This window comes from Manis pentadactyla, chromosome 2 (genome assembly GCF_030020395.1).
Source record: "Manis pentadactyla isolate mManPen7 chromosome 2, mManPen7.hap1, whole genome shotgun sequence".
Classification (NCBI taxonomy): Eukaryota; Metazoa; Chordata; class Mammalia; order Pholidota; family Manidae; genus Manis; species Manis pentadactyla.
The window spans coordinates 77,304,184-77,314,725 of NC_080020.1; positions in this window are offsets into that span (position 1 = coordinate 77,304,184).

Genomic DNA, 10,542 nt, shown 5'->3' on the forward strand with positions numbered 1-10,542 from the left:
CTTTTTAACTGCTTTCAAGGAACTGTGTTCTCTCCAGCTTTGTCTTCCACACATGTTCCCGAAGCCTGTGACTTGTTTCCTCACCTTTGTCACGCCCTTTCCCTGCTTACTCCTGTTGAGAGTTTAGCTGTTACAGGCCCCTGCAGTGCCTCTGCAATGTTCAGCAGCATCCTGCACTCTTCCTTGTCACACATCGTGTGTGCATTTGTGTGTGTGTTAATGTGTTTAACTGACTGTCTTAACCCCTAGACCGAATGTCCATGAGCTCATGGTATTTATTTACCATTTTAAGTATCCTAGCTGGCCCTTAGTGGCATTCATTAATATTTCTTGTATAAATAAATGGCTATAGAAATGGGAATACATTTTTTTCTTGATAAAAACAAGTTATAAATGATGCTTAGAGATAGTTGGGATGAAATTTCAGTTCCAAAGCTCAGAAAGATCATTTATTAACTGGACTGTGTGGACTCCTCTGGATATATAACCATTTTGGAAATTGATTTCAATCCCAAATACTTAATATGCATGTTTTCTTTAAGAAAACTCCCAACTGGTAGAGTCAGAACTGCTGTTAATAAGAGGTAATAATGCAAAATAAGGAAAAAGGAAAGCAGTTCATAGGAAAAGACCTATGAAGATTTAGCAAACCACAACCATGAGGTTTGGAAGGCAAGTGTTAGAAGGTCACTTAGAAGGCTAAACAACACAGACTGTTCAGCACCAAAGACTTATTGTAGATGCTTACAGGAATGTGCCACTTGGGAGTTATTCTCTTACTCTGATTTGTGACAAGAAAGGAAATTATTATGCCTAGAAGTGCCCAAGCTGCTAGTTTATCGTATGACCCAAGGCCTTACATTTAGCTAGAAAAGAAGTAATTGCAAATGAATGTTCACTTGTGCAACTGCTTCACCTCCTCTTTTATGTTTCCTCTCCAATAAAAGGAGCTGCGGTCCTTTCTCTCTTTTATATTTCATGTTCCCTGGACACACAGAACTGCAGAGGCAGCTGTGTACTACATGTTGGAATGATTAGTTGATCAGTTGGCACTTCCCATACCTCATGCATGCCCTCTCCAAATGTCTAGGATCACCAGGGACTCTATGGTTATTGGAGCTGCCAGGAAGGAATGATATTTGGATCAACAGGGACATTCCCACTCCCTGCCTTCCCTTGGTTTTTGGTGACCATTCTTCATTTGGGCAATAGGGACTCAACTGGGATAATAAGGAGGCAGCTTAGTGTTTTAAAAAGAGCCTGGATTTTTCAGCTAACCAAAATTCAAAATCTGGCTCTCCTGACTACTAGCTTTGTGACCTCAGGCAAGTTATTAATTTCTTTAAGCCTACGTTTCCTTTCCATTAGCAAAATAGGGCTAAGAATAGCATTTGTCATAAGGTAGAAGTAAGATACTGTGTGTAAAATGCATAACTCACTATAGACTATTAAAAAAGATTAATTCTGCTTCCTTTGCCTACTTCACCTTTTAAAGAAGGAAATAATTATTGATTATTTGTTAATTTGACTAATGTAGGATTATTTTTAAGAAATGAATGATCAGATTAGATGTTTCTGTGATTTATAAAGCATGCTGGCTAATTAATAATTCTTATTCTATCTACACACAACTTAAAAAAATCAGTCCCACATGTTGTAGAAATCTTTCTAAAAAGAAGTGCCAAACACAGAAAGCAGAACAAAGGAGCACAAATTGTATGCTTTGAAAGAATCATATTTGGGGAAAGCTTTTTTAGAAAAGAGATTATAAGCAGAGATGTTTATGAGAGATGAAGAAATGGAGATAGTACTGTACCTACACTGATTTCTTTTACAATCTCTGGCTTATATGAGATTTATGTGCATCTTACTCCTTCCCAAATATTCAGTGCATCACCTTAGGAAAGCATATAATCTTTGCCCTTGATTATTCCTTATAGGGGCACTAATTTGGTTTCAACCCATTGAATACAGCAGACAAATGTCACAGGATCTAGTCACAGATGATTAAATTAGATCCATTACTTCTAGGAAACCACAAAAAGTATATGCTGTACCTTTGGTGGGTCAGTAGCATCATTGTATGTACTTGATGACGATATATCCTAAACCAAAAATTGGGAATTACTGTCTGGAAATGGAAGAAAATATTTTAAATCTTTATGGCTTTACATTATTTGGGAAGTACCTAATGTTTAGGGAAATGCATTTAGTGATCCAATGAACAATTGGGAGCTGACCTCATGTAACACAGAAGTGTGTGTAGCACATGCATGTGCACACACCATGCAGATATGTCTCCAGGAGGGGCGGTAATGAATTAGCATAACCAGGCCTGACCACTGTCCAGTAAGTGTTCTTCATGGAGTGAGTCAGAGGACTTTTATAAGGGTTGAACTGGATCCACCCAACAAAACATTTTCACCAAACCAGATTGACTCAGCAAATATTCCCACACAGAATGGAGTTTCCTGTTGCTCACAAGGGAGGTGGATGTGTTACTTTAGAAATTCCTTTTCCCATGTGTGGTGTCTGGCACTGTCAATGGACTGCATCTTCCATGATAAATCATGTGGCAGACAAAAGGCCCGGCCTTGCGTGATTTTCCAGGGTGTTAGAGATAAGTGTTCTATGATGGAGTTTGTATAAAAAGACAGGAAGTGAAAAAAGGCTCCATACCCAATCAGGCTAAATCACCTTTCAGGAGTGGGGAAATATTTAAGGTAACATGTGCTATATCTAGAAATGTATTCAGAAAGTGAAACTTCACAAATATATAAAAAAAATAAACTTTTTAAAAATATGACTACCCACATCTTAGATTTCTTAAAGTATTGGACATTTTTCCCCTTCAATGAGTTAACATCCTTTTGGCTTCCCTAACAAAAGGTTCTCAAAAATAGCTAGAGCTTTAAAAACCACACTTAATGGAAGTTTTTCCACATTAATGCAGAAGCTTCAGTTCTTAAAAAACAAAACATTAAACAAAAACCCCTGGTTTGAATGCAAATTATCTCTCTCTTTTCTAACACTTTGAATCTCTCCAGTGATGTCAGCATACTTTATTGAGTATGCTAGCTCTCTGGGGATTCTTTTTTTCTTCTGTAGATTATAAGCTCCTACATATCAGGAACTTTATTTTATTCACTTAAAAAATAATTTCTAACTGAGACTAGTTTGATGTGATCATTTAGTAGAAAATGAAAAAACAGTAAATATTACTAAATGCATATATTGTGATAAGGTAAAACCATTTTTGAAGTGGAAACTTGAGTCTACAGAAATCCTATTTTAATTATGTTCCATAAAGGTCCTGGAGTTTGGTCACAGAGTGGGCTGGATAACAAAGGATTACTATGTTCATGCATTGCAATTCATGGGAAAGATAGTAAATTATCTCGATGACTCATTTCCTCTAGTCACTCTAGCACTTCCAATACGGGGAAAACTTTGTCATTTTTCTTTAAATTTGTTAGATATAAATGGGGGTGGGGTAAGAACCTGAAATTAAGGTTGTTCAATAATTGTTATTTAATATTTTATAAAGCTTAAACTCTCTCATAATCATTTTAATAACCAATCCCAAAGGCCATGCTTAAAGACAACTCAGTATTTTCAGTGTTATTTCGTAGAGGAGAGCTGGTGACCCCACAGGTTGTTTATTTCCTCTAAATCACACAGGATGCTCCCATGTATGTGCTGGGTACATGAGGCTGTATAACAAAGGCCCCCTGTCCTTGAGATGGAGATGAAAAGAAAGCAGAAGGGAAGATTCTCTTTAATTTCCAAATGATCAGATTCTCTGCAATACAACTCAAGACCTTGAAAGGTTTTGTTCTCTCTAGATCCCTCTATGCCTATACCAAATTTACCCAGAAAATTTTTTTATTCATATGTACATTCATTAATGGAGACAAATGCCCTTATTTTGTTTTTTAGCTTCCAACCTATCTGGATATGTTTTTAGATATCTTTTTAAAGTACTTAGGACTGTTCTAAACAAAATAAATGCTGAATAAATATTTCTGAATTATCATCTGTAAACTTCCCCTGGAAATTTACCTATGGATTACTGCTCTGTGGTTGCTAATTGTCTCATGTCTTTGTCTTTGTTCTCATTCCAGGATTCTTTGCAATCTGCTTCATTTCATTGTTCTCTCATTTTTCATTTTTTCTCACGAGGTAGACTAATTAACTGCAGTGGTGTAATTAGCAAGGATAGATAGGAATTCTGTACAGTGCTTTGAAATATGCTTCATTTCATATTATATATTTATGGGGAAAGTTCATTCTGTGCATTTTCTCCCTACTCTTCCCTTCAAAGAGGGAAAAGAAATCATTTTAAGGAACCTCAACAATGGCTCATTTGCCTCACTAATAAACGTTTTCATGAATTTTATATCTCTCATTGCTGAAACTTTGGGTGTTATAGATATGTTTTTCATTAAAAAGCTCCATTTTTATTGTTAGTGTGCATCCTGCTTTCCCTTATCTCAGTTCTCACACCTTGCTTCAGGACTGCCCTCCAGTGTTGGAGTCACAGAGACACCTGTTAAATGGCACTAACCACAACCTCCCCATCAGCTACGGCCTGTCAGCGCCCCCACCCAGGCAGACCGAGCTCTCCGTGTGGCTCCCCCTCTTCTCCTTTCTCATCTCATTATCACTCAGGGCTCTTTTCATGCATGGAGACATCTCACAGGGGCCATCTTGGTTCTCAAACGGACCTCAGGGGACCCTGACTTTTGCCTCCTACCACTAAGTTTTAGCAAAAGTTCAAGGAAACAGAATTTTTACAGACTAGTCTTCTTGAATTTAGAAGACAAGGAAATAGTTTCTGCTGTTCCTAGAAATAGACTGAAGAGCCTCCTACCTGGGAAAATGGGGTGCTGTGTGAGGAATGTAGGCCAGTGTGGGAAATGGGTCAACTTTGGGGAGGTAAGCCCAAGGACTCTGGACTGCCTCCCAGATCGCTGTCTTTGTCAGAGCAGATGTAAAATTTAACAGATGAGGGCTGCTGTGTGAGGTTTTGTAAACAAGCTTGGTATCAATACTCAGGGGGTATTAGCACTGCTTCAAATCCTGAGTCCTTCAGTTCCTGTCTTGTGCCCATTCTCTCTTGTGTGACTTGGTCTCAGTCTGTCTGAATATTTTTTTCTTTCTGTCTCTTTCTCTCATTTTCTGTCAATAGTTCTTAATTAAGAATATAGTGTGACATGGATGCCCACTACCTAGGTAGTTTTCCTTCACCCTTTTGTGGTAGACTTTAATGGACTGAAGAATAGTTAGGGACAACTTAAACAGTAAATTATTACATTCATCAGTTAGGACATATTTTATATTCTAAATATCCCTAAAGGGAAATATCAAGCCATTCCCAAATACCAGTGTTAGCTCACCTGAGTGATGAAACTGAGTCGGTAGGAAGATGAACTATGAGGAGAATCCTGCATTAATTCAAGGTTGTGCCACTGGCTACATTTGCTAACTCTGTTTAAAGATCAGTCTAGGCTCTCAAGTGACAAAACATAAGAATTGGTGAGGAAGTTTTCAAAAACGTGATTATCTACCAAAAACTATAATAACCTCTAAGAATTACAATCTTTACCTACCATGGCATTTTGAAATATTTGATAGACATCTTTGTTCATTATTGTATTGGTAAGATTTTCTCACAAGTTGATTTTTCTGGGGGAAGTAAATCATTTCTTTAAATCCTCTGAAGATCATAATAGGCTTTCAAATATATAACGGCTTGTCAGGAGAAAAGGTTACTATTAATTTGGGATGAAAGAGTGCAATAATAGAAGACAGAGTTAGAAAAGACTTTAAAAATGGGAATTGCCCAACAACACAGAGTTATGAGCTCCTTATCATTAAACATATTCTAGACAAAGATAAATGACCAACAGGGATGCATCTGCACTGTGTCTTTTCACACTGAGCAGGAGGCTGTATTAGAAGATGTCTATTCATTTTGTTTGACTCTACCTAACAAAGTTTCCAAATTCCTTGTCATTTGCAATTTCTGGACAAGCCTGATCACTCTTAAAATGCAATGTCTAGAGTTTAATATAATATTTTACATATGCTCTGGTTAGAGCAGAATGCAATATGAATAATATACAAATGTCCCTTTATTAATGTAGTGCAAAATTCTGTTAATTTTTAAATAGCTAAACCATATCACCAATTCTTAATGAATTTATGATAAAGTAAAATCCCTAGATTTTTTTTCTCGTATGAAGTCAAAGAACCCCAGCCACCATTCTCCTCTTCTTGGATAATTGATTTAAATTCTGAATGTAAATTTTCATACCTACTGCTGATGGATTCTATATTATTGATGCTGATGTCAATAATTTTTCACCCTAAATCAGCTTATTGTACTAAATGTTTCTCCCAGTTTTGTGTTATTTCAAAACGTAAACAAAGCCATCTTCTACATCATCCAAATCAGTGAAAGAGGTTGAATCGAACCTGTGACACTCTGATGGAGTCTTCCCAGAGGCAATTTTTTATCACTCTCCCCATAAAGCAAATTAACTGAAAAGAACCTGCAATGTTTTAAAGAAAATGTTTTTCCTTTAATCCCCTGAAATAACTCTTTATCCATCCTTGGAAAAGAGCATGAAAAATAGTAATACACGACTGACATGAAGATTTCCTACCCGGTGGTTTTTAAGTTATCTCAGACTGAAAAATGTAAGATCTCAGATAAGGACCTCCTACCTATTCTGGCTTAATCAATAACCTTTGTTTTTGCACAAACATCTGTGACTGTTAAGAGTGAATTGAAATATATCAGAAATGGCATTACTGGGTGACAATAAGACTGCCAACCAGGGGTTACTTTTCCTCTCTCCTCGGCATGCCTTTTGGTCCCTTTGAAAGCCTTTCACATCTGGCTGGTGCTGAATGAATCTACTGTCAAACCATGGCTGCTGTGGTACCTGGTTTCTTACGAATTAATTACACGTTCAGAACAGAGGACTTAGGGGTATCTGGGGACTTGTGGCAGAGTTCACACAGCCTCTTTTAAACAAAGAAGGCTCTGTCTTTCTTTATGCTTCTGCTCTTAATGAGGAAGTGAGTTTGATCACGGGCCACATTAGGCATCCCTTATTTAACAGAGCCAGTGGTGACTGGACCAACAATTTTCTAAATAGCATCTTGTGTTAGCCTTAAAGGAGGCAAGCTTTGTTCTATTTGGCTTTCAAATATGGTTCTTATCATTGACTAGCCTGAGAGCAAAGAAAATGGCATGACTGTGTTTCCCGGGAGGCAAGCATGTGTGTCGATCACAAGAAGTGGGAGAGAGGCAGCGCGGCATAGAGGACAGAAGAAGGGAGGCAGACTAGCCAGTACCGGAGGCTAAGTAGAATATGGAGGCTAAGGAGAATTGTTTGCTGTTATTACCTTGGGCCGGGAATTTATATTTGGAACATTGGAGAAGTTTTATGCACTCTAAGAGGACAACTCCGACAGCAGAATGCTTTGTGATCACAGCACATCTCAGCTGCTGCAACCCAGATTTCAAGTCCCAGAAATGCAGGATTTTTAAAACAATTTGCAGTATGTTTAGGAACCACTGTTCTTGAGTAACAATGGCTCTCTGGTTAAGTACCTTTCTAAAATCAACTTAAAGTAGCAAAACCACAGGTGAAAGTCAACACTGCTAGACTTGGGAGCTTGGGACTCTGAGTTGAGATGGTGATGCTTTCCCATTACTATCCATATGGCCTGTGTCTAATGCATCTATGTCCATGCTTGTTCTGTGCAGGGTGATAACAAGCACCTAGGAAAAGGAGACACTAAAAAGATGGCCAAGCGAGTACATGAAATAAAGAGGAATGATCAACACATCTTAGCAGCTACCAAGAGAGGCCATTAAGTTCTGAAGCACTCAAGACTTGCCGGTAACATGTCAATGCCCAAGACGGGATGAGAAACTCCCTCCTCCCCACTCTTCAACTGTGACAAACTCTTGTCCAAAGAGTAAAACATCCAGAGGCAAAGAATTAATGGAAAGGCAGAGATGGGCAGTGTGAAATAGTGAAGGGAAACCTTGCACAGTAAAGCTTCTTTCTTTGGTAAACGTAATTGTGCTGGCTGAGTTTCTTCTAGAGACATACTGGTAAGCAGTATATGAACCAGGACAATGGGAGGAAGGAAATTCCCCAGGCTCTGCTGCTCTTTCATGCTCAAACTAATGAACAAACACCTCTGATGTCTGGAAGATCTTTTTAAAATTCTCATAGACAGGTGTCAGTGAGACAATCAACAAGCTTTAATAGAATGGCTCACAGGTGGGCTTGTTGCCTGGCGTGCCTTGAACGAGATGCTGTGCTCTTATCTAATACCCCAGTTGTCTGTGTCTGCAGTGAGGAGACTAGCCAAGGGGTGCAGGTGATGAATTAAAAGGCTTTTTCATTACCAGAGTCTAGAATTCCAATTTGACTTAAAAGTGAAACAAATCTAAACATCTTGGAAAAACAAAGAAAACCAATCTAAAACAAATGGGAGGGGTGGCTCTTAAATTATTACTTTTAAATTTTGCATTGTTTCCTAAAATAACTAAATAAGTTCATATCAACCACTAAGCATGCTCCTTAGTGTCCAGTGCCCTTGGAGTCATGTTATTTCAATAACCAAATCTACTGTGGTTTCCCTTTGCCAAAAGACCAGAGGATCCTTGAAAGCAATTTTGGGTCACATCCAGAAATCTAGAGGATGGAGCATTTTGTCTTGAGTTCCAAAACAAACAGAATTACAAGCAACTGAGAAGAGATAGGTAAGGGTTGTGAAGGAGCAGTGCAGTTTGTAAATTCCTTCTCCTTGCAAGCAAAAATTGGCATTTATATATTTACGTGGGAATTTAGAATAAAACAAAAGGGAAAATGTTTCTCAACTTTCTTTTAGATCAGTCAAATCATAAGCTGATTTTTCAGAAAAATAAAGCTAAGACAAACATTAGCCAAGCAGAGAGTTAGTTGTAAAGGTGTTGATGGTCTCAGGGCTGCTTCATTGTCCCACACAAGACTGGAAATGTAAGTTGGATTTTAGCCTAAATTACTCTCCTCTTTTGACTCCACAGGGAAGAAAACTTTGGTACCTGCTCCAATTCAGTGTTAGAAAAGGCACTTTCAAACACCATTTGTATGTGTTTATGCACTTGCTACTGTGAAAAACAACTTTAGAAGACATGGTCCCTCATTTTATTAATTTTGCTGTGGGTTATCACAATAATAATGTTGGGGTTTTAGGAGATCACTACCTATCATCCTCCTCTTTGCTACCTGAATTCTGAACCAGAATTGGGAGATAGATCCGACAGAGAGATGGATGTGAAAGTATTACTTTTGTTCCTGATAAACTGAACAATGTGACTTTAGATCTATAGCCAAAACGGCTTGTAACTGCATATTTCAGCATTAAACAGACACACCCAACAGTTCCTGGCAAAGCTGGGCATCTACGTGTCTCTCTTGAAGTAGCAGGTTCCAGAAGCCTGGCGGCGCACCGACCACGTGGTCTGATGGGACAAGCCCCTGGGCCCAGACTCTCCTTCCCCACTGGGCAGGACTAAGGCAGAGGCAGAGAGAGAGGACAGAGAATTAATCCTAAATTCTTCCACCTGAAATTATGATGCTTGGAGGAAAGGAGGTCCAACAGCCGGAATAGTAATTCTGTCTATAGTGATTTCATATGCCTATTTATTATCAGTTTGCAGAGGGAAAAGGGTCTTAAAGCTAAGAAAGACTGACTTTTGAGAAGAAAACAGAAATGGCATTTTGTGAATATAAAATAGATTTACCTCTTTTCAAGGCCTAAATGTATCCCATTTTTATCTTACTAATTTTTTTTTTCAAAACATGACCATTTTTGCATTCTTGCTTTAGGTCCCAACCATATTCTCTTTGTTGCTCTAATTATCGTGGAATTAATAAAATGATTTTAAACTTATTTTCATAATTTGATAATGCAGTTTTCAGTGATAACATATAACATTTGCAGTCTTCTTACCTAGATTGTGAAAGAAATAGATTAATTTTATCTAGTTCATAAAGAAGGCAGCTTGTCCTTTTCATGATATTTTTTCTTTTTATATTCAGAAGCTCCATTTGGTTTGCTCTTTCATCTTATCTGAAGCATAAAGCATCTAGAATATAGAATTTTTTTTTTCTGGAAGTAGCATTCAAATGCTTGGTTGTCAACACAAGGACGAATAAGGACAGATGAGAGACTGGGGCTCCCTGCCACCATGGCAAAGGCTATAGAAAGAGAGAGACAACACAGACATCCTGGGAAAAAAAGTAGAGCCAAGTGATAGACAGAAAGGGCCCAGCAACGTCACCTGTAATTCTACATCTAGCAGTTAATTAAGTCCAGTGCCTCTTTGACTCTCCACTTTTGTGAACCAATAGATGACTTCAGTTGAATTTATAAGTGACCTAAGGTGGACATAAATTGTTTTCTGTCACTTGAGACCCAGAAATTCCTGGACAATGCAACCTTGTTCCCTGGCATATCTAAGATTGG